We start from the raw sequence: 20,585 nt of genomic DNA, 5'->3' as shown, positions 1-20,585 counted from the left end.
GTCTATTAACCCTGTAGGACTTGGTACTTTTTAAGCTACAATACAGGCCCTAAAAAGATGTGGATTTCTCTACGTGGCAAGTTATCTGCCTGCTTTCACAAAAACATTAATATAGCTTTTCAGACGTTTTTGCTTTACCTTTTATCTTCCACTAAAATTCTGCAAATGAAACAAAATGAGAAAACGGCATGTAAGCAACCAGTTTGATCTTGGGCCAATTCCTAAGCATTTGATTCAAAAATGTGATTCGGTTCCCTTTCCTAATGCAGTGAAAGTGGGAGGATTTATCGCTATGCCAGGAAGGAAGAAAGTCTTAACTCCAGATGAGGATTTTAAAGGTCAAACCTTTAGAAAGGCCCCAACAAGCTTTTACATTTTTGTTCAAGATTTTGCATCTGTATTAGGTAGCACGACATTATCATTCTACAGCCATCAACAAATTAGATGAAAAGGTGATTCTGAAGGATATTGCATATTATCGAAGGATTATTTATTTAAAAAAAAGGAGTTGTAGAGGGAGAGGTTTAAGATTAAAAAAATCATTATTAAATAATGAGCTAAAATAACTGAAGCAAAATAAACATTCTTCCAATACAGCATGCAAGATCTGGGATTGTGCAAAACAGGTTATAGAAAACCCTCTCCCATAAATCAAGGCCAGCTGCAAACAGAATATGCATTTTGCTCTACATTTACTCGAGTGCTAACAGTCTCAGAAGCAATCACCACAAATAAAACTAATGCCCTCCCTTAGCTCCAACCAGCAGCTTTCATGATATAACTACTTTACCACACAAACCTCTTTGCTTGAGAGCCGACATGACGCATAACTATGTAACTCAGTAAAATTAATAATCCTACTCTGCATTGTCCCATACTGCAGATTATTTCTTGAGATATCATTGTCACAGGAAAACTGCCAAACCATCCTATCACCGCGCTTACATTTTTTCTGTTCTTGCGTGTTAGGCTGCAACAGCGGATTAACAGCCCAGAGTATAAATTCTCATAAGTAATTCTGGAGTCCCTGCTGGAAGCATTTTCCCTTTTTAGCTTTGGCAATGTTTTTCAGGGCAGGGAGCAGGAAGGCTCGTGGATTACACTGGCAGTTTGTTCTGTTTTAGGAATGTAGCAGAAACTAGAGAGAGTGCTGCTATAAAGGGAATCATACAGCCCACTACAGCAGCAAGAACACCCTGGAAATGCATGACATTCAAGAGCATACTTGCATCAGTTTTAACAGTTCAAACTATTCAATGTAGGTTTCTTTTTAATTGCATACCTAAAGGCCTATGCCACTCAGAGATATCACCACCCAACACAGAAACATCCAAATTTTTATTCCTCCAAGCAGTAAACGTGAGGATTGTCAGCCATTAACATTTATGCTCATTGATTGACTGCTCTACTCTAATATTAGTCTATTAAAAAAAAAAAATCCTAATCCCTATGAAGTACAGCAAGGGAGCAAAACTAAATACACTGAATATGTCAATGCTTTGTGCAAACCAAGACCCGACTCTGGGAATGCAGTAATGCTGATGGTGACTGGGAACACTGCCAGACTGACACACTTGGACCTATCAGAGAGGATCAGCATGCAGCAGATAGACAGAAGCAGAAGCAGCCTTAGAAAAGGCCTAAGGTCCTATCCTTTTGATTCAAGGAAATGGTGGCCCAAATGCAATAGAAAAATTTACCAACCTTCAGTCATTAGCAAGAACAAAAACCTAGAAACTATATCAGACAGAATACAGCATTTGTGTTTAGCCACTAGGCTACTCTGCTAAAATAGACAAAAGAATTCTGTCAGGAATCAGAAAGGGAAAGCTTGAAATATCTTTCTCCTTATTTCCTTGTCCATACACATATTTTGCAACAGGAGGTACAAGTCTCATGTAACGACACACAGGTACATCTGGAAAATTCAGATTTTGTCTGTTAAGTCACAATGATTGCATGTCCTACTGCAGCTTGACCAATTCTTTCAAATAGGAGTGGTGAATTTATTGGAGGGGGAAGGGAAAGAAACGTAAAGAAAACAAAGAAGAGAGACAGGGGAAGCTAAAAGCTTTGTTAAAGCAGAAGCGGGGCGGGGAGATTAGATTAGCTAATGTTTGTCCTTTTCAGTGCTTTGGAGATATTAAAGGGAAAACAGGGCTGTGAGGCAGGGAAAAAAAAAGGCTAACGAGAAACCAAAGGAAAGATGGAAAGCACAAATTCAGTCAATAGAAAATTAAAAGACAACAGTGTTAGAAGTGCAACATACTATATTTAGAGTTCTTTGCAAAGAATTCTGCCCGCTGTGCAGAATCTCCAGAAAGCATGCATATCAAGCCCCACAGTGTTGTAAGGGACTATACTACTTAATATATACTGAAAGCCTCAAAATTAAAAAAATACCAGTAAGGAAGAGATTTGTCTGTCTGACAGAAACAGGGGGTTTGATATGTAGCTCTATAGGGGATGAATCATCACTGACAGAGAGGAAACAGTAGGTGATGGACAAAAGATGGAGCTTTAAAAATAACATTTTGAACAGGTACACAAAAGGAAAGGGGGAATGTCATATTTTCCAAGGGGGAGGAGGAGGAGGATGATGATGATGATAATAATAATAATAATAAAAACCAAACCCCCAAACAAACAAAAAAACCCAGGGGAAAGAAGTTGCATTAAGGGCTTGTAGCTTGGTCCTGGATTTCCAAGTCATTGACTGACAACCCTAATTTCTAGAATAAGAACATGAACAATTGTAATTCAGTGTCTTTCCTTTTAAGAGGTTTTTCCACCTTTTCCCCTTTACCCTGAATCTGCCAAAGCATTAGTAACTGCTTAAAGACCAGAAGATAAGACTGCCATCTGATACAGAAGCCACCAATAAATGTCTATAAGGGCAGTTCCCAAATTTTTAAAAGTAGCCTGGATGCTACAATTAGTGACCTGCCTAAGAAGGTTGGTAATTTTGTAAATTATCAGAAACTACTGGAGAATATTTTTTTGCCAAATAGGTAGCTGATTTGCCCATAAGCTTAAAAGGCCTTGTGGCCAGATGCATGCATGCATTTGTCCTGGGTAATATTTTTGAATACTTTTGGTTTACGTTACTTGTTCTGGATCACAATGGTCACTCATTGTTTGCAGATTAAAAAGCTGATTTTGTTTGTAATATACACTGAATATCTGGTGCATTATGAGAGTTTCTGTTGACAGCCATTTTTAGTATGCTGTGCAACTGCCTCATGTACATTTCCTTCTAAAGGAAATCTCCATTCCTGTTCAATCATCTGCCAAAAATACCTGGGAAAAAAAAAGGAAAAAAAAGCACCCTTGAGACCTTTCCTTTAGCAGCTGTAGCTTTTTAAAAGAGGTGCTATAGGCTATGTTATCCAAAGGCATAAGCCCATCTATTTCATCCCTTTGATGCCCAGTTTGAACCAGTCTCTCCAAAATTTAACAGCTAAGAGCTGGGCTGTTGGATATCCTGTATAAAACAGGATTTTCATTATTATATATTTAAATTATATGCTCTATATTAAAAGCCTAACAGATACAATTTGTTTCGTATTTCATATGCAGCCCAATATTTTTTCAGTTACCTGGAAAGCGGCTGTGAGACATATGCAGATATACTGCATGTCAGACCTGAAGCATGTCCACCATGCAGTTGAACTGCATGTGTAACAAGTGGATTTATCATGCCTATGCTGTGATAACATGGTAATTAGTCCAACTCACTGCACATGCAAGATCTGTGCCTATGGGAATGTAGACACCCTGCATGAAAACTAAGTACAAAATCCTGAAAGAAGTCTGTGTTTCACCAAAGGATTCTAATGCTTAAGCGAGAGCCATCCTGCATATAGCACTTATTCTGACATCAAGGTCCTTCCCAAGAAAATAGAAATTCACTACTCTTAGGGAAGAATTATTTAGGACCAGGTCTGGATAATGCTAAACTCTAGTCCTATTACTATAGTTTCTTTTTCTCTTCAGATTTTTTCACATTCAGGAATCACTTGGTTAGCAGTAATGATACGACTTTTTTTGTTGGTTTGGGATGTTTTTTTTTCTGATAAAAGCTGATTATCTCACAGAAGGCTCCGCCAGCTAAAGCTCATACCAAATATGTAAAGTGACGGATTTACAAAAATACTGTTATTACAGTGATTTTTTCCTGTCTCCTAGGCTTATATCTTATCACAACCCACAGAAGATTTAGACTACATCACTCTCACTTTTAATCTCTTTCCTGCACCTTCACACACTAAATTTGCAGTTTGGCTTCAGTTTTAAGGCTCTGCATATTCACACCTTTCTCCTTCCTATCTGCTATTCCAATTGCTATATTCATCTCATTTTTGTGATTTGCCTCTCACCAGCAAAAAGTCCTTCTTTCTTTTTCCACCACAAATGTGCAGTACAATCCCTTTCATGAAGGCTTAACCCATAGTTTCACCAACTTCCTTTTTTTTTTTAATTTTTTTTTTTTTTTTTTTTTTTTTTTTTTTTGATCAGGCATACTAGGTTAAGCATCTCACCATTCCTTCCAGCCACAGCAGTCAGCTCAGTCACACTTCTAGCAGAACTGTCTGTGTGGTTACATGGAGAAAGGATCAGTGAATCAAATATTTACTGTGTTAACTTTAACCTGGGAAAAGCACCAATTCACAATAGTTCACAACACTGCTGCCGTAACAATTGTAGTGGCATGACTGAGAAAGCAACAGTGAGCAGCTCGAGATAATTTAAACAATCACTACCACCACTAAAAGAAATTTTTCTGAAACCACGTGATCAAGCACTGCATCCATATTTCCACCAGAATTTGTGTTATTAACTATGTTTTCTTCATGCCCAAATGACACTGTAGATCTGTCCTTGTCTCTTCAACCTTATGAAAGGGCAGGATAAAGAAAGCCTTTGAAATATAACCATGTCTCTGAAAAGAAGAAACACGTTTTCCAGCTGTGGCTTTGTCTTCTGAAGCCAGGTGAAAGACTTGCCCATAATTAGCACACATGTCACTCATTAACATCTGCATAAACTGTTGAATTCATTTTAGCATCTTTACAGATTATTATTTTTCATGCACTATTGGCCTTACAGATCATGTTTACTAAGCCTTCCTAATCAGGTCACAGAAATGAGGACACTCCTGACCTAATACCACTGTAAAGTTTTTTCCAAAAGGGAGGCTTACTGTAAAGAAATCTATACCCACACCAAAAACCATAATTCTGAAAGGGCAGAAGAAGTCATGCTGTATTTATTCTACTTGCCAATAACATAATAAAATCCAAGTGTGTGTTAATTAGGTACACAAATAAGTCTTAATTATGTGACTAGTCTGCAAGCTTTTTTATTAAATGAACTTCAATACTTTTTTTTAAAGCCACAATAACCTTGTATGACATTGGAGTGGACAGATGTCAGAATTTAGGGGATTCAAAAGTGAAGATGTATGCAACATTTCAACAACATAAGGAGCAACAGAACAAAAGTATAGGGGAAATAAATACATTTCTGCATTGAAGCTACTATAGGTCCAAAAAGAACTCAAGCACAATTGTCAATCTACCCTTTTATAAAGCATTATTCTGACTTCTTGTATAATAGTCTTTCTTAATCCTGGCTTTTAAAGATATGTTGGAATGTAACATTCCAGACACTAGAATGCATACTGAAAACAAGTTGTGATGTTACTCTGGATTTTAGAGTGTCATTAGTAATTCAGGAAATACCAAGGTAATTCGCAGAAAAGGAAAAAGAATTCTGCAAATATTTCTTAAGCAACTCTATGCAACATCCATTCACAGGTAGAGGATAAAATCAGTACTGCAACCCTTATTTTACTGTCTTTCAATCTCTCAGCATTTATGTCTCTTGAAATCATTCAGATTCCAGTCCTGCAATTTGCACATTTTTAATCTCTTCTGTGCATTCAGATAACTGCTTGTTCTTTCAAGGGATATGAGAAAGTTTGGGGAAAACAACCAATCCTGGTCATTAGCACTATACAAATATTTTAACACAGAAGAAATCATGATTCAGGAAAAAAAAAAGATTTCCTAGTTGTTGTAATTCTGACTTACAGAGCATTTTTCTTCATCTTTATATGATGGCAGAAAAATACTTAAAATACAAAAGGAAAAACTATACCACAATTCTAACTTTAGGATGCAAATCAATAAAATTTTTATGACCTAAATAAAGCCTGACAAAAGAGATGCTTGCAACTCACACCACCAAAATAATCTAATGTGGATACAGATTATCAACTCCTTGACCACTATTGCAGTATCATGCTTGTAAACCTGACATAAACACTAATTCAGAAAGATGAAGAATATGCTTTCTGAAGTGCAAATTTTTCAAACCAGAGACACTGTCCATATGTTTTGGGTCCAGTACCTAAATAAGGCCTTAGAATTTAATTAAACAAGATGGTTAAGTTTTATATTGTCCTGGTTGCAGCTGGGATAGAGTTAATTTTCTTTCTAGTAGCTGGTATAGTGTTATGTTTTGGATTTAGTATGAGAAAAATGTTGATAACACTGAAGTTTTCAGTTGTTGCTAAGTATACCAAGTCAAGGATTTTTCAGCTTCTCATACCCAGCCAGCAAGAAGGCTGGTGGGGTGGACTTGGCCTGGGAGGTGTGGATTGCTGCTCAGGGACTAACTGGGCATTGTTTGGCAAGTGGTGAACAATTGCATTGTGCATCACTTGTTTTGTATATTCTATTATTATTATTATCATTATCATTATTATTTTATTGCTATTATTATAATTATTATTTTCATCCTTTCTGTTCTATTAAATTGTTCTTATCTCAAACCATGAGTTTTACGGGTTTTTTTTTCTGATTCTGTCCCCCATCCCACTGGGTGGGGGGGAAGGGAGCAAGCAGCTGTGTGGTTCTTAGTTGCTGGCTGGGGTTAAACCACGACATTTGTAAAACTTTATCGCCACTGAAAGGGGTACTATTATTACCAATCCCATTCCCAGCTACATATTTCCACTCCTTCCATTGCACTGGATTTATTATTTGTAGAACCCTGCAGCGAGCCAGTTCGATTTTCTCAACTAGCAGAAAACTAGATGCAATGGTGGGGTTAGACTCTGCAGCCACAAATAGTGGAGGAAGGGATATTACTCCTTTCAACAGCTAGATCAGTTCAAATTGTCTGCACATCCCGCTTTTTCCCCAAAGTCACTGCTACAAAAAGAAAATTACATACAAATATTGACCAGTTCTCTGGACCTTCTGTGTTTTGACTTCTCAATACTTCTCACTCATCTACAGTATTCTGGGTAAGATTTGGGTAAGAGCAAAATGAAACTTTTAGCACTTGGATGGTTCTTTTTTTCTCTGTGAGAATCTATACTAAAACCAAACCAAAACCATAAAATACAAAAACCTCAGTATTTTTGCAGCAAATGCTAGTGTTTGTTTACATGTGTATGTAATTGTTTAGGAAAACTTAGATCTTGATGGATGGATAGCATAGAATACCACCAATATTACAAACTGCACCCCAAAAATGATACTGACATTTTTTCTGACAGCCCAGAAAAGAACAAAGGGACTGTATGATGAACAAATACTATGCTCTCTTTTTAAGAACTGAGCAGCATGGCTGTATAAGGAAGGGCTATCAGCAGAAAACTTGAAATGCAGCTGTCTGTATAATTTAAAAATATAAAACTGGTCCTATGTAACTCATGTATAATAATTAAAAATTCTCTTTAACATTGCTTCTATTTCAAAGATTTGGAAAGCAAATGCTGTAACAGGCAATTTCTAAATAGGAACTTCTTTGAAAGGTAAAGGTTGTCATTCCTGCTTGTTCTTAGTGTTTTTTTTTTTAATTGAAAGTCATCTACATAAATTTTAACATGATTTTGTTCTTCATGTTAAAATATGATGAAAGTTTACATAATTGTCCAACATTTAAATATTTCTATTTTGTATAGTTTTTATAAGCACTTGAAAACAATGTAAATTATTTAAGGGAAAAACTAGTTCTAGTGCAGAACAACCAGTCTTGTCCTGTAACTAATTTCAAACCTGCAAGCTGTTCTGCATTTGTTGTCAAAGGACAGTTTTTTAAGATTGGACCCCTGGACTAAACATCTCTGTAGCTTTGTATATAGTGTATCTGAACTGTTCTTCACCTGCTTTTGCATGTAATCTATTGAAATGGGATCCTTAATTTGGATGTTTCTACAGGATAGGTATTTAAAAATAAACTTCTTTATACATACATAATGACATTTTCCCCAGACACTTAGTGAAGAATTAAAAAAATTATCCATTTCTACTCACTCGGATACATTCCAATAAAATACCTCTATTACATCAAATGACCAAAAACTGTTTCCCTTAGTTTTTTTGTGGAAAGGAGTGGTAATAATTTCACAGATTTGGCTGTCCTTTTCTTTACATAGTTCGCTAACTTTGGTAGAAGTGTAGCATCCCCTAGCGTTCATTTTTTATGTTATTACACCAGAAAAAAATGCTGGCAAATAATCACTCATACCTAGCAGTATGAGGATGAGTATCCAAAACAGTTTTTGCCATAGGATTCAATATTCATTTTCACATCGAGATTTTAGCAGAGAGATGTCACTGATCTGCCTGATAACCATAAAAAAGCCTGAGGATAAGTTTTCCTCAAAGGACATAAATATATCTCACTGTAGCAGCCTGAGGAGAAGCAATCAAAGAGTGTGTTTAAACCCATATACTGGTTAGTGTCAACACCAAGACTATGGATAAGCCATCCTATACTGACCTGCGTGGTTCTCATATCAGCAGTCACCATTCTGGGTCTCCAGAAGAACCCTAGCCAGCAGCGTTCGATGCTTTCTTAGTGAGGTAACCATGGAACAATGTGTCCTACACTTTGATGGAAAAGAAGAGCTCACATACCTCTTATTATGCTAGGGCATAGTCTTCCTCTACCCACATCAAATGCTCATGTGTAAATTTAATTCTAGGAAGACAAACAAGCAAATGCAAAGCATTTGAAGTAATTGCCAAATCTCAGTCCAGACATGTTTTTGCCATATAAGTTGCAGTTAAATACCCAGTACTATGTAAACAAATCTTAGTAAACATGGATAAAAAGACAAAGGCTAGAAGCAAACTGGTTCTTGAATGGTGCAGCAGCAGACAGAAAATATTGAGGCAATTGGGACTGCTCTACTAGAATGCATAAAGCAACCACCACCAGGGGACACTCACATAACCCCAATAATTATACATTCAAAAGTGCTCAACATACCCATGACAACAATTTCTGGAGAAAAGGAAGGCATATGGGCCCTCAAAACACACCTCTAATTTAATCACAAATTATGACTAGATTTCTTCAAAGTTCTGTCAACACTGGATGACATTCAGAATTAGTAGGCTTGCACAAAGCACGTGATTTTTTGAGCTATGATATGTCAGATTTAAATGAAGTTTTGCTACAAAGGTAACTAACAATCAGGCAGATGTGTCTGAGCTTTTGGATCTACATTTTCATTTACATTAAAAGTTAGCAGTTGCAACCAGAATGTCATTCATTCTGAACTGAATATATTCCCATATATGTTAGAAAATAGAAAAAAAAATATTTCTCTCAAAGGGTATGACAATCACACTGCTATAGTTTTACAAGTTAATCAAAAAAGGACATAATGGCTTAGTTCAGAGTATCTGTGTTCTCTGCAGTAACCCAATAGACTTAAGAGATCTAATTTACCTAAAAATGCCATGCAGTGTGTCTTGAGCTTAGAAATGGGATAATTTCCAGTCACAAACATTTTTCTTTACCTCTGGCTGATTTTCTTGACATCTTTTTAAGGTTGGGTTTTTTTCCCTGGTGGTGGGAGGAAGCCACCTCACCTTGATAACATTGAGCATATAAACAAAATATAAAATTGATCCTCCTCTGGATGGCATGATGATACTGTTTTGTCAGCTAAACTGATAGAAAAGAGCTGTACTACAAACAGTTTTAATCAGCCTTTCTAAGCAGAAAGATGTAGTGCTTTAGAAATAAACTTCTCCACCTGTCAGCAGCATTAGAGAGCTGCTCAGTTTTGAAAATAAAAAGCCAAAGGACTTTATTTAGTCCCATTCCCCCCAAAATCTTCCTATGTCAACAGAATAATTCAGACAGCTACAGAGATATCTAGCAATACTGTAGATGTCCTAGGATATCCCATGTGGCTTCTCACTCTGAAGAGATGCTATGCTTTTATCACACAGGCTATACAGAACAGTCAGAATTAATATATCCAGGCAGACAGACAAAAATTTACAGAATTCATTACTATCTCACCTGGCTTAAATTACCACAGCTGGTCTGTGAATTTCTATACAACACTACTTCTTACAGAGAGATGCCTTTATTGATGACTATTTAATCTCATTAATGAAATAGTTTTATGTGTTTACCATATAACAGGAAAGAACAATAATTTTCAGAACAAACTAATCTTATGAACATAAGTAAAGGAAGAAAGGAAGACAAAGCAGATGCAGAGCATTTCTCCATGACTAAAACCTTTATAAAATTCCTTACAATATTCTAACATATACACAGTGGAAGCCACAATAAACACATCTTATATGATACTCCACTAATCAATACATTTAAAATATACATGTCACTAAATCACAGAAGCATAAAATAAAGTCACTTAGTACATACAATAATTTCTCCTCTTGTGATCCCAAGCATGCATCTTACATCATTCCAGCCACTAAAATACTATAGGCTACATCTTTCACTGTTTTGTACATGCACACTATCAGGAAACATTTCTTCCCAACATTAATACCTCACTGGCTGTTTGAGAGAGTAAGCAATTAAGCTGAGAGAAGCTAATTTGGTAATAGATTTTGGGCGAAAAAAGAAAGCAACAGAACAGAAATAAGGCTAAGTTTACACTGTTCAGTCTTGTTCTCTGATATTGTTACAGTGGCAAGAGGTCTGGTTTTGGACAGAAAAGTGAAGAACATAGATTTTTTGGTATTTTTTCCATATTTGCTTTTGTGGGTTTAGGTTATACAAGTTATATTTATAACAACATTAAATCTCTATAGTTTCTACTTAGTAATTCTCAATTTTTCTTTAATGCTTAATTGGTGTAATCATTGCACAGAAGAGAGATGATGCTATTATTTACAGAGAGTAAGAACAGGTGCTTATACAGAATATAATATTGGTCAACAGCTGTGATGAATATTCACTGTTATAGGATAAAAGCTTACAAGGAAAAAAAAAAAAAAAAGAAAAAAAGAAGGAAAAAAAAAGTTCCTGAAAGAAGGATTTCAGGGTTTCTGTGCATCTGGCACTTAGCTATTATTATTATACGTGCTGCCCAGGCTCGATTGGCAAATTGCATTTGTGTGATCTCAGCCTCACAGTTTGCAATAGTCTCACATAAACTTTCAATTTGTAATACAAATAGTGGTAAATCATGACAATAAATCCAGGATTTAAAAAAATTCTCCTCTCAATTCCCTTCTAGAGTTTGTGTCTTATTGTACTTTTAGGAGTCATAAAGGTCAACAATGGATTAAATTTTTTTTATTGTTTTATCCCATTTTAGGAGACTTGCCGCTAGGTGATTCCACATCTAAGCAATACTGGTGTAATATGTTGACACACTGCTACAGAGACACTAGCTCAGCAAATTTCCAAGAAAGTATAATGTATATTTAGAAATATTGACTTAGGTAGAACAATCCTTAGAATGCTAAAAAAATTAAGGGAGTTTATCACCCCAGATAAAAGATAAAGAAACATCAAATTTAAAAAAAAAGGTTTATTTTCAGTTTCAATTATTTTTAATCATTAGTTTTTCCCTGACAGACTACTTAACATATTAATGGATGAATTAAATATTAGTCTTTGCATTGCAGGATCATCTATTTAAATGTCACTTCAATAGCTTATTACATAAAACCCTAGGGTAAAATCCAGGCCCTATTATCTCCAGTGAGTCCAGAGTTTCACCCAGGACATTAATCTGTTTTTTCAATGCATGCAAATTATAGTATTTCAAGGACAATAAAATCTTTTCTAGGCAAATTAAAAATTATTAATATATCTAAGCCCTTCTTGTGTCTATTGAGTAAGTTGTGAACAATAACAGTTAATAGAAATGTTAAGTTGACAGAAATATTGAAGGGAACTGGAAAGGGTTTTCCAACTGCAGCCTCGTATTTCATTTTTCTTTAGTCTGTTTTCTTGTATTACTGTTACTACTTTGCAGCTATCAATACCTTGTTTTTTATATAAAACACTTTATAAAAGCATTGCTCTGTCCATTTAATAAATGGTTAAAACATGGAAGGGAGAAATTACTTTCCCCCCTGTAAATTGCAAGGTGAATTCAGCATTATGAGCTAAGTGACCAGCTTGGAATATAACAGAAGGGAACACTGGGTCGAAGAAAAGGATGTGCATTCTTTCTTCTTTTTGAGTGCAAACATCCAAAAGGCTCTGGAAATTGTCCAGTGTTTCTTCAGCTGATTTCTGCTTTCATGATTCCTTGGTGAATCATAAGATGCAGGAAAAAGGCTTTAAAAACCAAGCCTTTTCACTCCTTAGTTAAACTATATGCTACCTTCAAGCCAAAACAAAAAAGTTAGACAATATCAGTTACTAAAAGTTAATGGGCTGTCGTGGTTTAACCCCAGCCAGCAACTAAGCACCACGCAGCTGCTCACTCACTCCCCCCGCCCCCAGTGGGATTGGGGAGAGAATCGGGAAAAAAAAGTAAAACTTGCAGGTTGAGATAATAACAGTTTACCAGAACAGAAAGAGAGAAACTAATAATGATAGTAATAACAATACTAAAATGATAATACTAATAATAAAAGGATTGGAACATACAAAACAAGTGATGCACAATGCAATTGCTCACCACTCGCCGACAGATGCCCAGTCAGTCCCCGAGCAGAGATCCCCCCCACAAGCCAACTCCCCCTCGTTTCTATACTGGGCAGGATGTCACATGGTATGGAATATCCCTTTGGCCAGTTTGGGTCAGCTGCCCTGGCTGTGTCCCCTCCCAACTTCTTGTGCCCCTCCAGCCTTCTTGTCAGCATGAGAAGCTGAAAAATCCTTGACTTAGTCTAAACATCACTTAGCAACAACTGAAAACATCAGTGTGTTATCAACATTCTTCTCATACTGAACCTGAAACATAGCACTATACCAGCTACTAAGAAGAAAATTAACTCTATCCCAGCCAAAACCAGGACATGGGCTTGAGAGGGATCTGGGATAGAACTAGGACTTGAGTTTCAAGGTCCATTCTGTAACAGGTAACCTATGTTGGTTCTGCATAGTGCTATTATCACTGGAGCGTACAGGCATGCACTCTGTAGGCAACAAAAATAATACTGCACCAAGATGGGACAAGGGCTTCTTTGGAAATAATGCTGATAGTAGAGAGTTCAGCAGTCTAAATAATTCTGGAAACCCTATCAGCTTGGCTGTGAGTTGTAACAACACAGCTTCACAAACCAGGCTGCATGGTGCTTATTTGTGATACACACAGATTTTGCTGTCAAAGTTCCGATTTAGGTCTTAAGTAACACATTTTTTTGCTCTGTTGAAAGCCCCGCAGACTTTCATAGCCTTCAGTCTGGCAAAGGTAAACATGTATGACTACTAATAAATGATCACAGCTCATTGTTCTCATTATAGTAGATTTATAAAGGCCTGGCTGAACATCATTGCTGGCTTACCTTCTTTTTTTGTGTAGATTGGATTGCAGTGGAGTTTTTCAAAGACCAGACTGGATAAAGTCATGAGCAACCTGGTCTAACATAACAACTTAATCATGCTTTGAGTAGGAGGTTGGCCTAGAGACTTTTTGAGGCCCCTTTCAGCCTGAATGTTTCTATGATTTGAAAATAGTATATATTTTTGTTTGTCTACTAATGCAGTCTAAAACTTTCTTAAAGTTCGGCTAAAGTAAGCCTGGAACACTTGTGTTTTTTTCTAGCTATGAAGTGAAAGAATAGTTCTAACCTGTGCTTTCATTCTTATTTATGTTTTGGTGGCACTTTTTAGTTATTCAGAAAGAACGTAATACAATAAAGAATTTACTTTATCAGCAGAGTGGGGGGAACATATAGAGGAAAATAGTTATTCACAAACTACTACCAATTATTGGATCGTTGTGCAGTCTCCATCTATCATACTGGTAATTCCTCCAGACTTTCAACCTGCCTCTAGTACAGATGTACATACTGTATTTGAAGATATACTTATTCTTCCTTTATTAGCCAGTCATTTAAAAATTTGGAAAATAAGTATAAAGTGCAACTTTTTGTTTGTTTGTTTTACTGGTACATTATTAACCCATCAGGAAGGAAAGGGAAATGGTTATGATGAGGATAGGCTCATACCAATGATAATAAATACTTTTACAAAATAAAATGCATATGTGAAGTGTTTTCTGGAAACATTTTAAGAGTGTTTAGCTTAAATTTTCCCTTAAATCTGCCCCAGAGATGGCCAAAAATGTAAAAGCCTGAAAACCTAAGTCACTAATTTATTATCATTATCCAAGCTGTAGAAAAAGCACATATTGCTCTGACAATATAATATTAAATAGAAGTGTTTACATTTTCTAGTTTCTAGAATGTAATTTCTGAGATAACACTTTTTAATATAATATTTTAATCAGTTGGTGATCTTGAAAGCTGCTCCAGAGATACCAACTCCATTCCAAAAGGGAAATGCACATTACAATAGAAACAACACGTAAGTGCACGAAGATATATGTGGAAATAGTTGATTAAAGATTTATATTGCATATATCAGTTGATTAAACGATTACCATTTAAATGAGGTAAACATAAATACTGTAATACAATGCAGGTTTAGTGCCAAGCAGATATATATGAAATGCACTAAACATGAAAACAGGGTTTTACAACTAGTATAAACAAACATACAGGTTTGTGGGGTTTTTTTTAATGTATGTAAAAGTAGATTCTATTCAGACAAGAATTCGACAGTATCTGAGGAATCTACTTACTACATTAAATAGCAAAATCCTTTTAAACTCCATTTTTGTTCAGCTATGTGGACCTCTAAAATACCTTAGAAAGAACAGCCCAACTAATACTAACAAACAGAGGCTTTCAGCATAAAATGAGAAATTTAAGCATTTAGACACCAAAAACATCTTCATGCTACTCTACAATAGTAAGATTACATTTTACAGGATTTGTAAATAGCAATTTTTGACTGAAAGATTTTACTGAAACTCCAATAAGAATGGTGTTTTTCTTGTTACCTGAAAGCTCATTCCAACACTACATATTTTTAACTGTACAGTCAATATACTACTAGAAAATAAATCAGAAAATAATTTTATATCAAAACTATAATATGGGTTTTCTACATAACCATGCCCCAAACCAGTCATTCTACTTCTAATTCACTACCTCCCCCTTCTAGAAAATATTTCATGCCATGACAAAAAAATTAACTACCTTTGATTTTCTAAATACAGTCTTACAAACTAGTTTGTAATCACTTCATCACCTAATAGACACCCTTCAAAACAAAGAAGTGATACTAGACTGCCACCGGATTTTCAGCCTGAAAGGAGGAACCAGTCTCAGAATGAAACAAAAGGTTTCATAAAACCATAGAGATGTAGGAGCTTGTATTCAATGTACGATCTCTTAAGAATGCACTACTACTTTAATGTATGCAGCAGTTGTTCCACCTGCTCTGCAAGTAGAAAATTTATTTGCTTAATAGATTCTAAATAAAAACTGCATCAGTCACCACAGAAATTGCACATCATTACATAACAGCCAGTAATTGATTACCAGATGCAGCCATTGAACTGGATTTCTACTTTTGTTTTTCACAGAACAGAAAGATAGCTTTTCACTCTTACATGCTACCTAAAGTCTAGTACCTGTTCCTTTCCTGCCTTTCTTAAGGCTCTACAATCATCATTCAATTACATACTATAGTAAAATGACTTCAACTGCTGTTTAATTGTAAAAGGTTTTTTGATGTATGGTTCCCATTGAGAATTATAGGGCAGAGGCACAAATCCATACTTGCTTTGCTTCCCCTGTCCCAATTATATGACCTACCCTGTACGTTCTTAACAGTTTTCTTTTTTTCAGAGATAGTAGAATGTCAAGAAATTGACACAGATTGTTCTCAAACTGTAGCACAGAATCTTCAGAATTCACTATTGTACATTTGATGCTACAAATGTTATCCCCTTTTTGCACAGTTCCATTTTTGTAAAACTGGGAACTTATGCAAAGACTAAATCCCAAGTTTTAATTCTTACAAAATAGAAGCCTGCTTTGTAGTAGTTTATGAAGAGAAAAGAAAAGCAAGAAATACCATACAGAAACATATCAATCGTTCATCTAGAGTCCTTTCTGTAAAAATGACTGGACAATATACTTTAGAGGAAAGTCCAAAACTACTTCTTGGTATGAAAAATTATAGTGTGACAGAAAAACTCCCTTCTTAGCTCATCTGATGATTCCTTTATACCCAAACAGACAATGATTAATAGGCTCTTATAACTTTAATCTCAGTTACTACTGTTTAACTAGATGTTGGTGTGGGGGGGGGGTGTTTGGGTTGGGTTTTTTTTTTATATATATTTTGTTGCTACTGGATCTTTTTTTGCTTGTCATTAAATGCCATTTGTTCTGTTGTATTTAAGTTTTGCTTTTAGGTAAAGAATAAGTGAAAACATCTGAAATATGTATCTTGCACTTTGTTTTACTTCGTATCTGTCATTATTCTTCTCAAATTAAGGTAGAACCCTTTATGCCCCATAAACTGGAAGTCAATTAGCTTTAGGAAGATTCTGCACAGGGAAAACGCTTAGCATAAAGAGGATGTTGTACAAACATATACACTGGAAACCCCAATCTTTTTGTACTTTGCCGTGTAAAACCTGTATCTTAAGAACAGACAGACAGCAAAACAGGCTCAAACACCTCAATCCCTCACCCTCAAGTATTCCTGGGCCCAGAACAAATCAAGGAAGATCATCCTCACTTTGGTCACACCCAGGTGATACTTCCTTTACTGTTTGCCATGTGACTGTAGCTGAGGACTGCAGAGAAATCACCTATAGATTCTAACCTGTAAGTCAAGCAGAACACAAAGCAAGAACCTCTGGCAGTTCAAAAAATGCCTGCAAGTTTGCCTGACACTGTCATTCCAATGGCTGTTTGCCCCAATCTGACTTTTATAATGCTTTACTGTACACATCTCTTCTGTTTTTCCCAGCTTATCCTTTCCTAAGTTATCTCTCCTCCCCCATCCCAAAGTCCCAAAAGAACACAATGAATGTGTTTCGATGCCATTGCACTGCTTACAGGGTATCGTTCTTCCCCAGAGTGAATCTATCTTATCTACTTGATCCTAAATTCTGTTAGATGGAGTCTCTGTGCTATTCTGCATTCATACAATGTCCAATAAAATAATAAAAAATAAATAATTAAAAAATCCCAATCTTTGATGGTCTTTTAACACACAAAAGGAAATCATATAGCCAATGTATTTGCCTTTTGATTTTTAAACTGTGTTTACTTACCCCAAGACAATGACTGGATCTTTTTTCTTCTCTGAATTTACTCAAATTCTGAATTAGCTTATCTTGTTTAACTGAAGCATAAAATAAAGGAGTCATTCTTAGCTATTTCTGTGTAGTCAAGCAGATCTCTGGTTGCTTTCTACAACTCTGCAAAAGACATTAATTTCATTTTGCTTTTTATACAGAAGAACAACAAAACAACAAAACTTAATAGCAGACTAAATATTAAATCCTATGCAGTTGTTGTCAACCTAGGTGGCTAGTGGGACATAATTTTCTAATTTTCTGTTTAATTCCTTGACTAAATACATAACCATGTACATAACCATAACATGACAAACCAACAGCAAAGTGGACATCTTTTCTTAACTAGAGGCTATGGTTTTTTTGTTTACTTTTTTGCTAGAAAAAGCAACTATGAAAATAAGAATAGCTATGGTTGCTAAGTTCGTTTGTTTAAAGGATAGGACAATGGATATGACACAGTGGGATGTATGAGAAAGGGGACCACATATAACACAAAAACTGTGGAATCAGAGATAAAAAAAAACCCTTTGCGTCTTTAAACCTGGGATTTAGAGCTTAAATAACAGACACAGAATTATAGACCACACAGGAAAGTAGGTGGCCAGAAAAATAAGTGGGTTGTCCTCATGTAGGTCCATCCAGTTATCTCACTTTCCAAACATTTGATAATCTAAATTCTGAAGAGATACATGAGAAAATTAAGTGTAAGTAATAGAAGTATGGGGTTTCAGTGGTCTCTTTTTATACACATGTACACTGCTTTAAGACATAGTTTATTTACCTTCCAAAGACATAGTTCAGCACACTAGAGTTTTATCAAAAAATTGTATCATACACATACTAAGTAAAAGGGGACACTTCACTACCTTAACATGATGCTGTCATGAGGAGAGGAGGAAAAACAGAACCTGACCACAGGGTTCTAAAGAGTAAAACTGTGGTCTGCAACATCACACCTTTTTTTTTTTTTTTCCCTTGCCTCCTACACACAATGTTTTACTGCAAAAATAGGTTCAAGCTTTTTGTTAATTGACATAGTCAGTTTAGACAACTGTGGTCTTCTCTTGAGCATACAGCATCTGTCTATACTAAAAATTTAAGCTAGTATATATAGAAGAGCAGAAGTCACTGGATATCTCTTGAAGCATGCACTTGAACACTAGTTTAATATTACTATAAATTATCATATTTGATTTTGTCATTGTATCTCATGCTCTAAATCTTCCAAGTCTTGTAGCTAGCAAATCTGCCTCAAGATTAATTTTGCTAAGATAGTGTAATTAATAGATTAATTATGCATCTTAAATTTGAGTAATGTATTAAATCTTACCTTGTCCTAAAGAAAGCATGCATCTATGTAAGCGAGTAACAAATCATAGAAGTTATCTGCTCTTAAATTGCTTTAGTTTTGTTTAAAAATAAAAACTCAATGTTACTTGTTTGGAACTTAAGCAAGTATAAGAGCTGAAATTTATGCTGAAAGCAAAACTATCTTCAAAGCTACAAATGTAGAAGCTATACAAGTATAGAACAATTCTTAAAGCCCTACAGCCTACTACAGTAGGCTGATCTTCTAGAGTACTGATCTTCTAGAAAACCATATTCCCAGACAATGAAAATCTAAACTATCTTGCTCACTCTGATATGGTCCAAAAAGAATGTTATCAATTGTATCAGATTAGTATGTTCTGGGTTACAAAATGATGTTCCAAGTTCCTGTTTCTTGTTTCCCATTCCTATTCAGCATTATTTCCCCCTTTTTCTAATGTGTTCCAGGAAGAAATGAAACTGTTTTGAATCACAGTTAATTGTCAGTCAGGATTATTTTTATGGCTTTAAAAAAAAAGAAACAAGAAGCAGCAATTATGCTAAACAATTATGAAATTCTTTCAATTTTATTGTTTCTTTTTTTGTAAAAAAAAGAAACCAGTCATGATTTGTAAACAACTTATTGCAAGTATTTAACTTTTAAATCTTTTCAGCTGAGAAAAAGAACATGCATGGCAGCTGTTTCCCAAATAGCACATGTGCTCTGTAGCAATTCTTAATTTCGAACATAAAATCCAGTTTCTGAATATATTAGCCTGAAACTCAAAATAAAGGTGGGAAAAGGAGTATGAGCATAGTAGCCAAACTCAGTGACTAAGCAGAAGATTTAACAGAAAGCAAATTCAGGCATACTAAAAAATAGTTTCAGTGAGCATTAAATATTTAATAATCAACATGTAGCAAAACTACTTTACAGCTGAACTGTATTTTATGTCATATTTGGCAACTGGATCCAGGTGGATCCTCTCTTCACTGGAATCAGCTGAGGCCACACTCAGTACAGCAGGGGAGACACCCGGCTGCCAGATGGGACCTAATTTTTATTTTCTCTTCCAACCCTGTTCTCTGGGATGCCATGCCACCCTCTGGCCTTCAACCTTTCCTTTGTTGACATTTTTTTGATAAATTGGTATGGTTTCCCCCCGAATTCCAGCTAGATAGCCAAATGTCCACGTTTTTAGGATTGCAAAGCACCCTGAATCCCCTTTCTCTCCATTTTAATGGGAAAAAAAAGAAAAGGGGAGTTTCTCAACAGTTTCTCCCCTTTTGTCTAGCCGCAGGTGAGAGAGCGCGGCTGAACTCTAGAAGGGGATGATGAGGAGCCGCTTCCCACCACCTAGGCGGGCCGCAATCCAGGGACACGTGAAGAGAGCAGACCGACCAACGTGCCTCGTAGGCTTTACGAGAACGGAGCTACCTGGCCGCCACTGGAGCTGCGGCGAGCATAGCCTACACAGAGACCAGACCGGATCGAACGGAACCAAAGACGATGGTTCCTCTGGGCCCCTGCCGACGAGAATCTCCTCAGCGCCCAGCCCGCCTCTGGCACGAACCAAACCCCGCCCACTAAGGCCCGCAGCGGCCGTCAGAGCGAGCCCCACCCACCCGC

This window comes from Aquila chrysaetos, chromosome 3, assembly GCF_900496995.4.
Source record: "Aquila chrysaetos chrysaetos chromosome 3, bAquChr1.4, whole genome shotgun sequence".
Classification (NCBI taxonomy): Eukaryota; Metazoa; Chordata; class Aves; order Accipitriformes; family Accipitridae; genus Aquila; species Aquila chrysaetos.
This window is presented reverse-complemented; position numbering follows the sequence as displayed.